Below are 19464 nucleotides of genomic sequence, written 5' to 3' on the forward strand. Positions count from 1 at the left end.
TTTAAAAAGGGGGACCGGAGGGTATGTTCCAACTACAGGGGAATCACACTCCTCAGCCTCCCTGGTAAGGTCTATGCAGGGGTACTGGAGAAGAGAGTCCGGCTTATAGTCGAACCTCGGATTCAGGAGGAGCAGTGCGGGTTCCGCCCTGGTCGTGGAACACTGGACCAACTCTTTACCCTCTCCAGGATTCTGGAGGGTTCATGGGAGTTTGCCCAACCAGTCCACATGTGCTTTGTGGATTTGGAGAAGGCATTCGACTGTGTTCCCCGGGGTATTCTGTGGGAGGTGCTTCGGGAGTACGGGGTACATGGCTCTTTGCTACGAGCCATTCAGGCCCTGTACAAACAAAGCAGGAGTTTGGTTCACATGGCCGGCAGTAAGTCAGACCTTTTCCCAGTGAGAGTTGGACTCAGGGCTGCCCTTTGTCACCGATTCTATTCATAATTTTTATGGATAGAATTTCTAGGCGCAGTCAGGGGATAGAGGGTGTCCGGTTTGGTGACCTCAGGGTCACATTGCTGCTGTTTGCAGATGATGTGGTCCTATTGGGGACATCAGGCCGTGAACTTCAGCATTCACTGGATCGGTTTGCAGCCGAGTGTGAAGCGGCCGGGATGAGGATCAATACCTCCAAATCCGAGGCCATGGTTCTCACGTGGGAAAGGGTGGAGAGCCCTCTCTGGGTCGGGGATGAGCTCTTGCCTCAAGTGGAGGAGTTTAAGTATCTCGGGGTCTTGTTCTCGAGTGATGGTACAAGGGAGCGGGAGATTGACAGGCGGATTGGTGCTGGGTCAGCAGTGATGCGGGCTCTTTACCGGTCTGTTGTGGTAAAGAAAGAGCTGAGCCATAAGGCAAGGCTCTTGATTTACTGGTCGATCTACGTTCCCACCCTCACCTATGGTCATGAGCTTTGGGTAATGACCGAAAGAACGAGATCGCGAATACAAGCAGCCGAAATGAGTTTCCTCCGCATGGTGGCTAGGCTCTCCCTTAGAGATAGGGTGAGAAGTTCGGTCATCTGGCAGGGACTCGGAGTAGAGCCGCTGCTTCTTCACGCCGAGAGGAGCCAGTTGAGGTGGTTCGGGCATCTTGTTAGGATGCCTCCTGGACGCCTCCCTTGGGAGGTGTCACAGGCAAGTCCACTGGGGAGGAGACCCCGGGGAAGACCCAGGACACGCTGGCGTGACTATATCGCCCAGCTGGCCTGGGAGCGCCTCGGAATCCCTCCCAGGGAGCTAGTGGAAGTGGCTGGGGAAAGGGAGGTCTGGGCTTCATTGCTCAGGATGCTGCCCCCGCGACCCGAACCCCGGAGAAGCGGAAGATAATGGATGGATGGATGGATGGATGGATGGATGGACAGAAAACATTGTTTTGCTGCTGTTTACAATGGGAATTTGTATTGCACAAAATAGTAATTGGAACGTACCAGTTATTCCAGTTTTTGTTGCTACGGAACTGCTAGGGCTTTGGACCGTGCTGATGGCTGTAATAATAAATTTGAAACAACATAAACACATAGTCTGTTCTTTTGTAAAAATGCTGGTCTGAATTTGTTTTGCAGTTTGTGGATTTTGTATCACTGTTTCATGTAGTAAACATATTTCCACCTGCCGTTAGAAATTTGTTCTAGATGAGCATATTGAAGAGCTGGAGTGAAGTATATCAGAGGTGAACACAGACTGTTGTTCAATCAGCAAAGCATTCAGAAGCAAATTTAATTGCATACCCGTTGTGCCGACGTCTGCAGCTGTGGACCTGGTTGGGATTTGCGTGGCGACGACTGTAATAATACATTTGCATTAACAACAAAAGCAAAAAAAAATGCTGTTCTGTTTATGAAACTAACTTCTGTGCATTTCCTCTCAACGTATCTCCAAACACTTCTGTAAATATAGTGACGGTTTAATTAAAGTGGTTTATATTGAAGCTTTGTACTGTAAATAAATATGTACTACTGTGGGTCAGTTTTGGATTAGCATAATGCAGAAGCAGACTTTGTCAATCAAAGCTCAAACCTGGCAAGATCTTAGACAATCAGCACGCCATTCACAGGCACAAGTAAAGAGAATCATTCCATACCTGTTGTGCCGATGTCCGCAGCTGTGGAATCTGTTGGGCTTCCTGTGGTGGAAACTGTAATAATACATTTTACATTAGTCAAAGTTTATTTACATAGTGCTTATTGTCACAAAGCAGCTTTGCAGAAAAATTAGAGTCCGAAGCCCCAGTGAGCGCCGCCAATGGCGAGAAAAGAGTGTGGCAAGAAAAGACTAAATAAGAACAAGAGGAAGAACCTTGAAAGGAACCAAGACTCAAAAGAAGAGCCCATCGTCTTCTGGTCGACACCAATAACACAAGAGCGATATGAACAGAGAACAAGGTTTTACTATTAGTAGAATTTACTAAAAACACAGAAAAGCATGTGAAGCAACGGTAGTTCATGTCGTGTAGCAGCAGGTTCATCAGTATATGAAACTACACCTCTGACTTTCCTCTCAACATTCTTCAGCACAAAAAACCCTCCTGTTTCTGGTAGTGTCTTGGCTTCAAGGTCTCTTTTGACTTTGACTAGCCTGCAAAAAGCTAAAGTTCCCAAACAACCCCCCCCCCCCCCAAAAAAAAAACCAGAAAAAAAATGAAACCCAACAATATCAAGACACAGGGGGAGATCACCCTGAAAAACTGAATTACCTATTTAGGTCCAGGGCTACAGCACCCCCCAACCCAGGAAGATAACCATCTTAAATCATTTAAGATTCTTGCAGAGTCCCGCAAGGTGCAGTTTTATGGCATTTGCCTCTCCATGGTACTAAAGCTCTGATCTTAGAGTTCTGCTTTATCCGCAGTCACTCAAGTAGCTTCATATCATTTGAGATATACGGCTAAACGTCAGCATTTTCGATCTCAGAGTGCTGCAGAGAAATGCAACAGTGTACAAAACGCAGCAGCACAGATTTGAACAAAAACGAGAGAAAGAACTCATATCACTCCCATTTCAGGAGAACTACACTGGCTGCCTGCATCTTTTAAGATAGATTTTAAAGTTCTTTTTACGATTTTTTAAGGCTCTAAATAAACAAGGACTTATATACCCCCAGCATGTCACCGTTTATGTTCCAATCATGGGGTCTTAGATCTGCAAAGACATTTCATAAAATACAGAAAACATTGTTTTGCTGCTGTTTACAATGGGAATTTGTATTGCACAAAATAGTAACTAGAACGTACCTGTTATTCCAGTTTTTGTTTCTACGGAACTGCTGGGGTCTTGGACCGTGCTGATGGCTGTAATAATAAATTTGAAATAACATAAACACATAGTCTGTTCTTTTGTAAAAATGCTGGTCTGAATTTGTTTTGCAGTTTGTGGATTTTGTATCACTGTTTCATGTAGTAAACATATTTCCACCTGCTGTTGAAATTTGTAGAAATTTGTTCTAGATGAGCATATTGAAGAGCTGGAGTGAAGTATATCAGAGGTGAACACAGACTGTTGTTCAATCAGCAAAGCATTCAGAAGCAAAATTAATTGCATACCCGTTGTGCCGACGTCTGCAGCTGTGGACCTGGTTGGGATTTGCGTGGCGACGACTGTAATAATACATTTGCATTAAAACAAAAGCAAAAAAAATGCTGTTCTGTTTATGAAACTAACTTCTGTGCATTTCCTCTCAACGTATCTCCAAACACTTCTGTAAATATAGTGATGGTTTAATTAAAGTGGTTTATATTGAAGTTTTGTACTGTAAATAAATATGTACTACTGTGGATCAGTTTTGGATTAGCATAATGCAGAAGCAGACTTTGCCAATCGAAGCTCAAACCTGGCAAGATCTTAGACAATCAGCACGCCATTCACAGGCACAAGTAAAGAGAATCATTCCATACCTGTTGTGCCGATGTCCGCAGCTGTGGAATCGGTTGGGCTTCCTGTGGTGGAAACTGTAGTAATACATTTTACATTAGTCAAAGTTTATTTACATAGTGCTTTTTACAACAGACATTTAATTAATATTTAATTGTTGTTAAATATGTTTAAAGTTTGTGTAAAGTGAGGAAAAGGGGGTTTGTTGCCTAGAGGCAATGTCATGCAGAAGAGGGTTAAAGCAATATGATAATTATATACAAACTGGAAAGTATTTGAAAATTAGTGAAACAACACCTTGCATAGCTTTTAGATGAATGAACAATGTGCAACAGAACATAAAAGATGAATAAAGTGTTTAAAACATGATGAACTGGGCAAAGTCCAATGACATTTAAATAGTGTGATTACCTATTTGTGCTTTTGTAAATCCACCTATGAAATATCAAGACAGCATATATGAACATATAATCAGCAACCTATTTTAATCTTTCAAGTTGACTGAGTCAATTTTGGATAAAACCCATTAAAGAACATACTTATCATTAATATGATTGCCACTGTCTTCAGAGATACCACAGGTATTTGAACTGAATGGTCCATTGCCACATAGAACTCAGCATGTCACATAAATATTCAAATCTGTAATAGAAAAATCATGAATCTTACTTTAGATCATGAACCAGTTGCTATGTTGTTGACATTACCATTATACAATTTTACAAACTGCAAAAGCTAGTGAAGATCACATACCTCAGACAGGAGGGCACTCCTGCACATTCTCCTTTTCACACTGAAGCACTTTGCCTGTTGCCAAGTTTAAATGTGTTCAACCACCCAAACCTGCTTGTCACAAAGCTGGTATGGGACAATTATGTCCTTGTATATTTGTGGGCAGCATTGTGGCAAATAAAAGGAAATACAATTCCAATGAAGTTGGGGCGTTGTGTAAAACATAAATAAAAACAGAATACGATGATTTGCAAATCCTTTTCAACCTATATTCAATTGAATACACTACAAAGACAAGATATTTAATGTTCAAACAGATAAACTTTATTATTTTTTGCAAATATTCACTCATTTTGAATTTGAAGCCTGCAATACGTTCCAAAGAAGTTGGGACAGGGGCATGTTTAGCACTGTGTTACATCACCTTTCCTTTTAACAACACTCAATAAGGGTTTGGGAACTGAGGACACTAATTGTTGAAGCTTTGTAGGTGGAATTCTTTCCCATTCTTGCTTGATGTGCAACTTCATTTGCTCAGCAGTCCGGGGTCTCTGTTGTCGTATTCTGTCGCTTCATAATGTGCCACACATGTTCAATGGGAGACAGGTCTGGACTGCAGGCAGGCCAGTCTAGTACCTGCACTCTTTTACTATGAAGCCACGCTGTTGTAACACGTGCAGAATGTGGCTTGGCATTGTCTTGCTGAACTAAGCAGGATGTCCCTGAAAAAGACGTTGTTTGGATGGCAGCATATGTTGCTCCAAAACCTGCATGTACCTTTCAGCATTAATGGTGCCTTCACAGATGTGCAAGTTACCCATGCCATGGGCACTAACACACCCCCACACCATCAGAGATGCTGGCTTTTGAACTTTACACTGATAACAATCTGGACAGTCCTTTTCCTCTTTGTATGTTAGTGAGTAGGAGTTCAGATCACTCAAATCTGTAGAATCTTACATAGTATATATGTATATTACCTAGATAGAAAACTGAATCTGAACTGTAAAAGAAAGCAGGGCGTTTGACAACTCTGTCTTTTGAAACAATAATTCTTGTGCATTACAGTGTACTATACTCAACTTTACCAGGTATTTATGGTCAAACTGTGTTATAAAAGGAAATGGTACAAATGACGATGATTTCACTCTGTTCTTGAAGCTTTTCCAATGAAAACCATGCATACATAACTCAACATTTCAGTATATTTGGTAAGTGCAGGCAACTTGCCCTGTAAAAGAAATCTTTCATCTCAGACAAAATATTATTCAAACTTAGGTACTCTGTCCTGAGAAGTGAAAAGCGTACCATTTAAACATTATACTACAAAATATGTGAAAAGAACTAAACAGTAATGTGTAAGAATTAAGACATTCTTACATTTCGTAACCTAAAGAACATCACAAAATAAGATAAGCATTCATTTAAGATTCACCTTTCAACAAGATAATGACCCCAAACACATCAAAATCCAAACAGAAATGGCTGTGGGAACTCAAAATTTTTGCAGTTGCCCTCTCAGCCTCCAGATTTGAACCCAATTAAAAACGTGTTATAATTTAAACAGGGCAGTCTACTAAAGATGACTTATGTACACCAAAGTACCCATTTGTTTAAGCCTGTAATGCGGAGGATGGATGCGTATGCTTAGAGAAGTGAGATCTATTAATTGCAAATCCAATATCAGGGATTAAACAGTGCAAGGCCAAAGAGCCAACACAGAGAGATAGAGGGACAGACAGGGTAACAAGAAATAGGTGAAAACAATCAAGGGCAGAGTCTGGAAACAAGGGGGCAGGGCAGGGAAGAATCAAAACAAGGAAGCACATGGACAAGACCAAAACCAAACAAAAGCACATGGAGGACTGGGAGGGGGCCAATCATGACAAGGCCTAATATATGACACTTTGCATTTCTGGTTTGTTTAGTTTAGTAATCTTAGCTAATTTTTTGAGGGGTGCCAATAAATCAGAAGTTGACTTTAAGTGGACCTCCATGGCAAAAATAACATGCTGGAAAAATGTAAATATCATGTTCTCCCCTTTAGAAAAAATGTGTTCACAGGGAACTGATGGTCACTTATGAATGGGTATTCACTTATGATGGTCACTTTGTTGCTATCACCCCTCAATCACAGGTTCAAAGCTCCAGTTAATCAAAGCTCCGGATTTCAGTGGTGCACTGATACACTCAGAAGCCTCATTTATCCATGATCATTTGACATTTAATCACCTGGTCGAAGCTTCCAAACATCTGCGCTTGAAGGGGTCGAAACAGCAGCGTAGTGCTAGTATCGACTATCGCATCATTAAACATAACTGGCTGAACAGCACGTCCAAAGAATGCAGTCAAGGTGAACCTGCTGCATAAAATAGTTTCACTTTCCATAAAACAAACAACTTCTAAAGGGTTCAGGGAGCGTTTATAAGATGTAATCTGTGAATTTCTTCTTAAAATGCACTTTAAAATATAGTGAAGATTAAGAATAGTGCCCTGCGATGGACTGGCGACCTGTCCAGGGTGTGTCCTGCCTTCCGCCCAATGACTGCTGGGATAGGCTCCAGCATCCCCCGCAACCCAGAAGGAGAAGCGGCTTAGAAGATTAAGAATGGTTTCATTTCTTCTTAAAGTCTAAGCTTATGCTTCAAGTTATTAATTATAAGGCATGTGTCAGTGCATAGCATGAACTATTCAGTCATGCATCTATTATATAAGGAGTCCAGTTACGAGAGTGAGAAACACAAATGCACCTGCCAAAAGGTTCTGTTAAGGTTTTTTTGTCTGAATTTGTTTGTTATTTAGAAAAAACAGTAAAATTATATCATACACTGTTAGAAATAAAGGTTCTGTCAGGGTACAAACAATGTAAATATTCCCTCAAAGGCACAACAGTTGTTTTAAGGTGCAATTGTGAACCTTAAAATAGTTTTTTCCAGGTGAAAAGTACATTTTCATAACCAAATGTTTTAAAACAGAACAGTAAAATTAAAAGCCTGGAGACATGACGGGGGTGTGGAGTCAGTACAACTTAGAAAATATGTTTTCAATGGATTATGGTACAGTTATGTTCCCTGACCAAAGATACCGAGATGTCCCTCTGAGGAACCCACCACAATGGCAAGAGCAGTACTACCTCAGTGACAGTTTACTACCTTTATTTCTAAGAGTGCACCATCATATTTACAACAGATGATGAAATGTAATGCTGGATTTAAGTTGTAAAAAATGTATGCAAATAATGTCCAAAGATGCACTAAACAAATATTATGCTCTGTCAGAAAAAGGGTTACTGTACAGGGTTACTCTACATTTTTGTTCAAGTTACAGACTAAAAAAAGTGTATTCTGAAAGCTAAACCAATGACCTTGAGGTCAGGTTGTGTATTTTAAATGCTTTCAAAAAGTATACTATGTTCACTTTCAAAGGAGAACGGTTCATATTTGCACCTTTTCATACCCTAGCATTTCAAAATAAAAGAATAAAGTAAAAGGCTCTCAGGTCAGGACAGGGTATGTGGAGTCAACTTAAAACATATAATTACAGTGAAATTTGATTAAAAAAAAAAGTGATACAAAAGAAAACTTTCCATTCAAAAAAGAAGCCTCAGTTATCCATGATCTTTTGGCATTTAAATCATACCTCAAAAGCTTCCAAACATGTGTAGGTGTCCCATCATTAAACATAAATGGTTGCTCTTAATTTTGTCACGATGAACAACGTGTACAAGTTGAGATGAACCTTTTGTGTCTGCATAAAATAGTTTCACTTTCTGTACAATCTGGTTCTTAATTGTAGGGTGTATCCAGTACATAGCATGGACTACTTAGTGGTCATTAAACTGTTATGTAAGGTTTGCAGTTATAAGAGTGAGAAAAACACACCTATACCTGCCAAAGTGTTCTGTACATGTTTGAACCTGTGGTGTAGTAATGTGGCTTGAATATCTTGTTATGTTGGCAAGTAATGTTTGTTATTTAGAAATTGAAAATAGTAGAACTATACGCCCAGATAATGAAATTTCATGCTGGATTTACATTGAAAATATTATATATATAATATACCATTTTTTCCATCAAGGTAAGACAATGGTCATAAGGTCCACATGTATTAGTTATTGGTAGCCATAGAAATTCTTATGAACAGAATAAAATGTTTTTATAATAAAGAATGTTTTTAATTATTTTGGGTGTTTAAGAATTATTAAGCAGTCATGCAAGACATTTAAAACAACAGAGCTGTAGTGAACCTGCCTGGAAAAGAAAGAAAGAGTTTGCTAAACACTATTGGAACTTTGACTGTAAGAGCATTATGTGAAGCCATAAAACAGCTCTTTGCGAATGCAGACCACGTAAGTGAGATGATGAGAGGAGGGGAACTCTGAGGAATTTTGGGCTGGAGTTCAGTACAGCTTCTGCGGGTCGCAAGAAGGCCGACACCCCCCATATTAAAGATCAATTGCAGGCGTGGACAAGGTGGAGGAGAATGGGGAGGAGGTGGGGTGCGAAATTCGTTACGAGTAGGAGTGAAGGACTGGTATTTATCGGGATCTGGGATTAAGTAGGAGGTGTTTAGGCGTGGTCTTTCCTCAAACTTCAGTTATGTCATAACTCCATTTGTAAGAGAGGACAAGGAGGATTTCTATGAACATGTGAAGTAAGAAATGTTGTCTTTTACTTTCAATTGACACCGTACTTAAAACAGCCTGTTCTTCCTGTGGCAAATTTGATGCTTCACAACTCCCCCTCTGGTATATGGAAAGGTTTAGCTTGGAATTCAAATCAGAGAAGATCAAATGAACATGCTGAGATTCTAATTCCATGTTTGAATCGAAACTTTCAGCTAAACCTCTACAAACCTGCACACAACCTGCACAAAGAACCCTTTCTGCCTTCTTTATGTTACAGTGTATAGTGTTCTTTTGCCATTTCATTGAACAAACCGTTACATTTTAGGTAGTCGTTTCCAAATTCAACAGTATGTTCATTGGTATGATGAAGGATGAAGGATGATATATTCTCCTCAGTCAATCCAATTCAACTAATCATGGACTTTTCTTCTGTACATGTTTTACTTTTACTGTTAAAGTGGTAGGCTTGCATCTCCTCCTCAGTTCATCTTGCAGCTGCAACAGAAAGAAGGAATTTTATCTTGTAATTTTTTTTTTCAAATGATGATTGTACAGGAACATTATCTGCGGGAATGGGATGCACACAAGTACATATTTCTTCAATTAACACCAGGTAGGATGGAGGTAGGAAACACCCTGAACATGTCACCAGTCCTTCACAGGGCAAACACACAGACACACATGTTCATACACAACTTAGTGCGTCACTAGGTTGGTTTACAAGAATGTAAACTCAGCACCCTGGGACATTCACATTACTCAGATACCTGTGGTTTGGAATGAATTTGTTGTCAGACAACATAATTACAATATAGTCTGCGAGGTTTGTATCACATCCAGCCACAGACAAAATATTTAGAATTGAGTAAGTGATCTTTTATTAACCCCACAAACGGGGAAATCCCACCTCCGTGTTTAACCCATCCGTGAAGTGAAACACCACATACACAGTAGTGAATAGACACACACACTAGGGGGCAGTGAGCACACTTGGCACACTTGTCCAGAGCGGTGGGCAGCCCTATCCATGACCCCGGGAGCAATTGGGGGTTAGGTGTCTTGCTCAAGGCCTCCTCAGTCATGTGCTGTCGACTTAGCCATAATATATGTATGTCCCCTCGTTATTCTACAAAGTGCTCAGTAAAACCTAGAACTATGAAGGCCAGTTTTCACCCCATCAGACCCAATGGAGCCAGATTTACTAACTGATTATTTAGAAAATACCTTCCGATCTACTTTAGAAAATGTGGCGCCACTTAAAATAAAAAGGATAAGGCAGAAAAAGCCCCACGGTACAACGATAAAACCTGTGTCTTTAAACAAACAGTTCGGAAACTAGAGCGGAAATGGCCACAAACCAAGCTGGAAGTGTTCCACTCTGCCTGGAAGGACGGCCTTATAGAGTATAGAAATGCTCTCACTGAAGCTCGCTCAGCATATCTGGCCTCACTGATCGAGAATAATAAGTATAATCCTAGAGTTCTGTTTAGATTTCCTGAACCACCAAAAATCTGGCAGGTACTGAACCACAAATTCCAGCAACTCTCACCAGTAAAGCTTTTATGGACTTCTTTAATAATAAAATTGAAAATATTAGACAACAAATCCAACCCACAGTATTAAATCCAACTTGGCTGTTATCTGACGTGGCTGATATAAAACAAAACACAGTTGTAAAAGAAAGGCTAGAAACTTTTTACTGACTCCCACAGCTAGAACTACAAAAGGTTATCTCTTCTGCAAATTGCACAACCTGCACACTCGATGCAATTCCGTCAAAATTACTCAAAGAAGTACTGCCAGTTATTATAAACCCAATTTTAACTATAGTAAACACGTCCCTTAGTCTGGGCCATGTTCCCAAAGCTTTTAAACTAGCAGTTATCAAACCTCTGATCAAGAAACCAAATCTTGATGTTGCCGTTTTGTCAAATTACAGGCCTGTTTCTAACTTTCTGTTTATATCTAAGATCTTAGAAAAAGCTGTTGCCAAACAACTTAGTTCATATCTACATAAGAACCATATATATGAAAAATTCCAATCTGGATTCAGGTCACATCACAGCACTGAGACGGCTTTAGTTGAAATAACTAATAATCTTCTTCTTGCCTCTGATCAAGGCTACGTATCCCTGTTAGTGCTACTTGACCTCAGCACAGCTTTCGATACAATAAACCACAATATTCTCCTAGAAAGGTTAGAAAACATGGTTGGAATCACAGGGACGGCCCTATCATGTTTCAAATCTTATCTAACAGAACGTTATCTGTTCGTCAGTGTAAACAGTTTATCTTCCAATTATTCAAAAGTAAGATCTGGAGTTCCGCAGGGCTCTATTTTAGGACCATTATTATTTACACTATACATGTTACCGATAGGCACAGTTATAAGTAACCATGGCATTAACTTTCATTGTTACGCAGACGATACCAACTGTACATATCAGCCAAACCTGATGACAAATACAGATTAAAGAAAATAGAGGACTGTGTAAAAGACATGAAATGCTGGATGTTACGTAATTTCCTCCTACTAAACAGTAACAAAACAGAGGTTCTCCTTCTGGGTCCAAAGATCAGACCAAGCCAAGATATCTTTTGTGGTGTCCAGACTAACAGAAAAAGCACATAGAGAAGTGGGAGGAGCGAACCGTGACACTGCTGAGTACCTGCAAGACTTTATTCCTTATTATGAGCCATCACGACTACGCAGATCACAGAGTGCTGGCTCATTAATAGTTCCTAGAATTCATAAGGCTGCAGCTGGGGGAAGAGCCTTTTCTTATAAAGCCCTCAAACTCTGGAATGATCTTCCAGAAAATGTTCATGACTCAGACATAGTCTCAATCTTTAAATCCAGGCTGAACAACGTACAAACAAACAGAATAAAACTAATTCCATCTCCCTGCCTTTTTTCCGAGTATATGACTGCCAACATGACCGGCTGGACACTGAAGGACGACTGACTGTTGAGCTCTCCTGCTCCCACTTCAGACCGGCTGCCCACGCCCCAGCTACCACCACCTGCCTTGGACTAGCTGCCCGGAAAACTATGTTGATGTTTTCATACAACTGCTATTAATATTAGTAGTAAAATCATTTGCAGGTAGTTTGACCAGAGGAGGATGGGTCCCCTCCTGGTGAGCCTGGTTCCTTCCAAGGTTTCTTCCTCAGCTCTGAGGGAGTTTTTCCTTGCCACCGTCATCCCTGGCCTGCTCAATTGGGGGTTTTACATTCTTGTTAAAACTTTGTCTTTTCTGGAATTCTGTGAAGCTGCTTTGTGACATCCATTGTAAAAAGTTCTATACAAATAAATTTGATGTGATTTGATTTGGAGCTCTAATTCTATAATTTGATAGAAATATGAATTATTTGTATAATCGTTTGTGAAAAATACTAAATTCATGATGATCCACTATGATAAACTATGCTGACAGACTACCCCATTCACCCCCTACGTTTCTGATATTCCAGAGCTATACTCCCATCCATTCCTTTGTTTTCTAATGTTCCATACCTACAATCTCATCCACTCCTCTGTGACTGTTCCATGGCTATGCTCCTGCCACCAACCCTTCCCCTTTGTAATGGATATTGCAAGTTTATGTATGTAAGTGTAAATACGTTTTCAGTCCTTCCTGCTGTTTCAAGGCATTCAGTGCATTTGTCTGCACTGCACTCTGCTGGTCAGAGCTGAAATCACAGTGTGACCAAACTATACACATACTCTTTTAGACCACTAGCAGATTGCGTCTTGACATGCCTAACTGTCTTCTAATGATCAGAACCAGCCCTGTTCTGAGCTGGGCAGAGCAACCTGCAGAAGAGGTGGTTATGTAGAATTATGTGCTATCACATTTCTTTGGTTGTGCTGTGGAGTCTCCAGTACAGCACATGTACCTGTTGTCAGGGTTGTCAGGGTTGTCAGGTTTGTGGGTTTCCCGCCAAACTGGGCTAGTTTGAAAATGCAGTCACAAAAGCTTCAGTTTGTGGTGGATAGGTTATAAGCAAACTTTGAGCTATAGACTTTTGTGGACCTGGGAACCCTGCCCACCATAGAGAATACTACAAATTGGGTATCTTTGCCTGATTTTTTAGATGTTGGTATGCCCATCAAGAATAGACAGTCGTGGAGGCTGGAGGTATGGGAACCAGTCTTATGACCGGAAGGTCAATGGTTCGACCCCCCCAGCTGACAGTCCATGACTGAAGTACCCTTGAGCAAGGCACCTAACCCCCCAACTGCTCCCCGGGAACTGTGGATCGCACTGCCCACCACTCCGGGCAAAAGTGTGCTCACTGCCCCCTAGTGTGTGTGTTCACTAGTGTGCATGCATGTGGGTGCTTCACTGTGCTGTGGATGGGTTAAATGCGGAGGTCTAATTCCACAGTTTGCAAACACAGTTGGCAAAAAGGTTCTAAATTAAACAAAATTTAGTAGCCCTAGAGCCACTACAGATACGTACTCTCGTGGACCTGTTTGAGATGGGCATAATGCAGAGGATGCAGGTTAAAATGTCTAATTTATGAAACCTTGAGTGATGAATCAGCTTCAGTGCGTGAAATCAAGCGTCAGCATACGGGTATCTCATTTAGATTTTATTTACACAAAGCACAGCCTTCTGCTTTTTATTGAGAATGAGTGGAAAATCCAACATACATGCACAGAACTCATGTTGGGGGGCAGGGTCACCACTAACCAAAGGCTTCATGCCACTGGTGCCCCTCTCCTAGGACACGAAAACCCTCCAACCCACACACCCAAATAAGAAATCATCCAAATAACATTGACTCAAACTAAGGAACAGCAAGATAAACACAATTAATCCTTCCTGTAGGGACTATACACACATTTCCCATGAGCCTTATTTGCATAGCCTGAAAACACCCAATGCACAGCCAGTGGCAGCATGCCACAATAGTTCATAAAATCACAATCTTGTAGTAGGGACCCAATACATGATTATTAATCTTTCAAAAAAGTATTTATTAACCACTTTATAATGATTTCCTAAGCATTAAGAAAATGTTTATGCCTCACAAAGTGGCAAATTAGTAACTACTACCATTACTATTTAAGTACCTAAGCAATGATATACCAACAATAAAAATAATCAAGTAATTTATGAGATATTAATATGAAATAACAAAATCATTATTAGCACAATATAAGTAATGATTAGATTTTGGAAGAATGGTTGATAATTCCAATTTTATTAAGTAAATTGTTAATAATGTTATAATAATTAAAATATCATACATTATTAAATTTGTCACGCTCAGCACTCATTTACAAACTGTTAGACGTTGTGTATGTTGTTTGACGTGGTCTGTTATTATAGTGTTATAAAGTTCCTTTATAGTTTGAACAGTTTTTGCAGACTTTTAAAACAACTGTGACATTCTTCTCGGTCGTTCTGCATCAACTAATCATGGTCTCTTCTTCTGAATGCATGTCAGTTTCACTCTTACATTGGCTGGTGTGCCTCGCCTCCTCAGCTCATCTTGAAGCTGAAAACAAATTGAATAAATGTTATTATTCACTTGAGCTACACACATGTTCTAAAAAATGAGGGAAAAGTTGTCTTAATATAACCATGCAAAGTAACAGTACATTACATTTTGATTGTTTGAGTACCGGTATTGGGCAGAATGCTTTGAAAAAGTAGTGATGGCTGAATATTGAATACACTGTCCTAAATATATTCAGTAACATCACAGTACATAAAAAATGAACATAATCAGATTACATTTCGCATATATTTTGATAAAGCACTTGAGAAAAACTAGTGTCTTTTTTATTGGATGTACACTGTTAGCAACATATTTTCTCTTATTTAATTACACATGTATAATAGGGTGAAGGCAGGCCTCATCCCATGCCTAAGGCCCCATGGCCAATTAAAACAAAATCTAAACAGCTGTGTCGACTTGCAGTGAGAACTAATTTAAGCTTTGTCATTGTGTTAAGGCCACGCCAATCCTCAAAGTGCACTTCCGTTTCTTCTCCGAACACTGCTTATCAACAGTTCCTCGATCTGCCATTACCTCAATCAGGTTTCAGCAGTGAGCTTGCGTTCTTTTGAATATACTTTCCCAATATTCAAAAGATGTGTCAGGAATCTCCATAAAGGTGACACTGATACTTCAACAGAGTAATACAGAGGGCGCCCATTTCCAAAGCCAAATACAAAGTGTCAGCTACCTAAATTAAAGACAAAAAGCTTCATCTTTTGTTGGTAGTGATCTGCAAACTGTCTGTTTTAAAGCATAAAGTCATCAGAGGTAAGACATAAATGAAAAGTCATTCTCAACACCTGCTGTGGCAGTACGCTTTAGCTTAGGATGCTTAAATGACTCAATTGACTTAATGACTTGAATGAGTTTTTTTATCTTTATTATGTACGCTTTGGCTGTCTGATATTATGTCGTCTTCATTGGGGTACATGTTCTACTTGTGAAGAGCGGGTGCATGCCCATTGGATTGGTAGGTTTATGTTAATCCGCCTTGCTATTGTTTTGTCTCAGTGTACATACATACGCAACACTGCAGTTAATGTGCTGCCATCATAGTGCTGCACAGACCTTGTGTGTTATACTACCCCAAAAGCAATGGTTGGCTCATCAATCTGTAATTTTATGGTACCTACAAAAAATCTACCACAGGAACTATGTGCTTATAATAAAGTATAACTTTTACTAAGTTACTGCAAAATACTTGCACTTTAACTTTATCAAATCATATGGATTAATACCATCCAATCTATCATTTTACAGTACCTACATAAAGATGTAGACTTATGTACACTTATGTAATTGCATAGGTAAAACCCGAAATTGTTATAAATGTGCATTTACATAACATTTCTGAGATCCATATTTAAGTGTGAATAATCATCAGTCGTTACACTGTTATTGCATGTAGTGTTAAGGTGTAACTACACAGTTATTACACACTTAAAAGTAAAGGCATTCATGTGCAGATAAATCAAATTGCTCAGCTAAAATCCAGGTCTAAATCCAGGACATTGATTTATCAGTCTACTCAAACATGACACTTAATGCAGATGCTTAATTTCTGTATTCTAAACATGTATTCCCAACACTTGTCTTCCATTATATCCCAACCTAGAAAGAATTCAGAAACTTGCATGTTGTAAGATGATCGTTTTGTTATTGTTGTCTTTTATGTTCAAGCTTGTGGTGAGTTTCAGTCGCACTGCACGAATGGTATCTGTGGGAAAATCACAAAAATATTTGATCAATGGTCATTTATTTACATTTACATTATTCACATTTGCAGCCCTTCATGGACCCCCACAATGATGGAATCTTCGAGCAGCATAATGCACCGTGCCATCAGGCCCAAGCTATCCAGGCTTGGTTTGAGGAGCATTCTGGAAAGTTCTGACAAATTATGTGGCCTGCATGTTTGCCCCAATTCAGCATTTATGGGATGTGGTGAAAAGTTCCACTCACACCTTCACCTACAAACACCACAGTGCTGTGGATATCCAGATGGCATGGCTCAACATCCCTCCAGGCATCTTCCGTCCACTTCTGGAATTGATGCCATGTGGTGTTGCTGCACTTCACCAGTCTAGAGGGGGTCCCACACAATACTAGTTCCTGTCCCATGACTTTTGGCAATGTTACTATGATAATGCTATTGGAATAATATAGAAAATTAATCATTTTGTCAATCATTTTTCCATTAGTGCTGTTTATTGCCTAAAGGGAGTTTCCCTTAAGGTGTTGTGGGTATATTGATTTTTATAATATAAAACCATCTTGCAATTAATGCATACTTAATGTGTTATATGGTGAGGATTCAAACCGCACACACACTCATACATTTAGAAGATCAGTATCAAAAACTAATGAGAAGTATTCAGGGACATGGATACACATTTACATTAGGAGTGCTGAAAAATAATTTTACCTTTAAATAATCAAATTGTAATTTTATACTGTGATATGAATGGATAATAAATAAGTACTAAATCCATCCATCCACCCATTTTCTAAGCCGCTTCTCCGTCAGGGTCACGGGGGGGTGCTGGAGCCTATCCCAGCAGTCTTCGGGCGGAAGGCAGGATACAACCTGGATGGGTCGCCAGTCCATCGCAGGGCAGACAGACAGACACAGACAGTCAATAAGTACTAAATGAAATTCATATTCATGGATTTTTAAACACATTTTCATAACTACAATGACATATTTCATTCCACCATACGTTTTGTATGTATTGGTTATTTGTAGGTTTGAAAGGAATTATTGCAAACACAAATCTTCCTACTGTAGCTAAATTATGGCAAAACAAGCCAACATAGCAAAACTACTGAGTTCTTTGGAAAATGAAACGTGAATCTCCTGAAAAGAATGGCAGCTGTAGTAAAGGTAAAAAGCAGACACAATAAGACAACATTGCCTTGCAGTTAATTTTTTATTAATGTGCTATTAATGTGTTTTATAATGAGGATTGCTTCTAGCTTTTGCAGGTCACTAGCAAAAAATGTTTTACTATTCAGGAAGGTGGTGCATGAACTTTCAGCAGCATGATGAATCGCTGATGTTGGAAGAAAACCTCATACCTCCAAAATGAGAACTATACAGGGGATGAAAAAAACCTGCTTTAATTTTAATGTAAGTCAATGGAACCAGAGTTTTTTTCCAAGTAATTGCTGGCCATTTCTTTTGTTCCAATTGTCATGAAATTTACACACAATATAAAGAACAAGCATTTTCAGATTACATCAAAAACTGAAAAATGACAAAGATCCAGATACAAGCTTTTCTTTCAACATCAGTGATATACATGACCTACACAGTGATCCATCCATCCATTTTCTAAGCCGTCAGGGTCGCGGGGGGATGCTGGAGCCTATCCCAGCAGTCTTTGGGCGGAAGGCAGGATACACCCTGGACAGGTCACCAGTCCATCACAGGGCAGACAGACAGACACAGACAGTCACTCAAACCTAGGGGCAATTTAGCATCTCCAATTGGCCTGACTGCATGTCTTTGGACTGTGGGAGGAAACCGGAGAACCTGGAGGAAACCCAAGCAGACACGGGGAGAACATGCAAACTCCACACAGAGAGGACCCTGGCCGCCTGGCCAGGGAATCTAACCCAGGCCCTCCTTGCTGTGAGGCGACAGCGCTACCCACCACGCCACCGTGCTGCCCCACGTGCTGACACAGTGATAACACGCTAAATTCTATGCCAATTTTTTTTCCATTTAAATTGTTTGTATAGTTAACATACAAACAGAATGTCATAAGGCGCTGCAATGTGATGAGAGAATACAGCTCTACACACAGAAGTCGCTTTGGGATCTGGGTGTGGCAGAAAGCTAAAGTATTTTTAAACACTCAGGTTAATACTGCATGCTATGATAAGGTGAGAAAAAGTGCTACAGTAAGGGATTTGTAAACAAATTTGTAAACAAATTTTCAAAACCGCTGATAAACCATATGATTTATTCCACAATACCTTCGCTTCCTTCTTTGTGTTCTGTTTATTTGCAGGTTTCAAAGGAATTGCGGCAAACAATTATCTTCCAATTACAGGCAAATTATGGCACATTCAAAATAAGCAAACATACTTGTCTTGCCTGTTCGTAGAGTTGTGGAACCAATGGGTACATACATATGCAAATCTCTAAAATAATACAGTATTAAACAGATTAAACCCAATGCATTTGTTATATATTTTATACAACAGCTTTTAATTCATGGTCTTGAGTAATTCTTAGCCATTAAATTGTTGTCTATTTATTTGTTGTTTTTAATGAGACTTATTTATTTACACACCTCTACAGTTAGGACCAAAATTTACAATACACCCAGAGTAAGTATTTTCAAACACACATTTCATGCTCCTGTACATTTCTTTCGGTAAGTCAGTTATAGATCAGATCTAGGTTAACACACAATGGTGAAAGGTAAGTGGTGTCTATAGGTAAGTGGCTAGGCAGATGGCCACATGCAAAGCATATGGTATGTGTGTTGGGTTGGTAATGTTATTGTCTAAGTCCTGTATATATGCTATTTGTGTTTAGTGTTGGGGGCTGTGGGTTCAGGGTTGGCCACTGTTGGGGTGAAGCATGTGGTTAGTGGTGGCCTCATGGTTTCAGTGCACGTCTTACAGCAAAAGCATGGCTACCCTTGTGTTTCAAGGGTAATGAGGCAAAACAACACACAGGATTAAAGCAAACATGAAGACATATTGT

At 39.8% G+C, this 19464-nt stretch overlaps 1 protein-coding gene across 1 annotated transcript in view; it reads right to left on the reverse strand.

Moving 5' to 3' along the window:
- Positions 1–19464, reverse strand: part of LOC108435027 — a 32041-nt gene that overhangs the window by 10444 nt on the left and 2133 nt on the right. The gene's annotated exons all lie outside the window — the stretch shown is intronic.

The sequence above is a fragment of the Pygocentrus nattereri genome, chromosome 13 (assembly GCF_015220715.1).
Source record: "Pygocentrus nattereri isolate fPygNat1 chromosome 13, fPygNat1.pri, whole genome shotgun sequence".
In the NCBI taxonomy this organism is placed as follows: domain Eukaryota; kingdom Metazoa; phylum Chordata; class Actinopteri; order Characiformes; family Serrasalmidae; genus Pygocentrus; species Pygocentrus nattereri.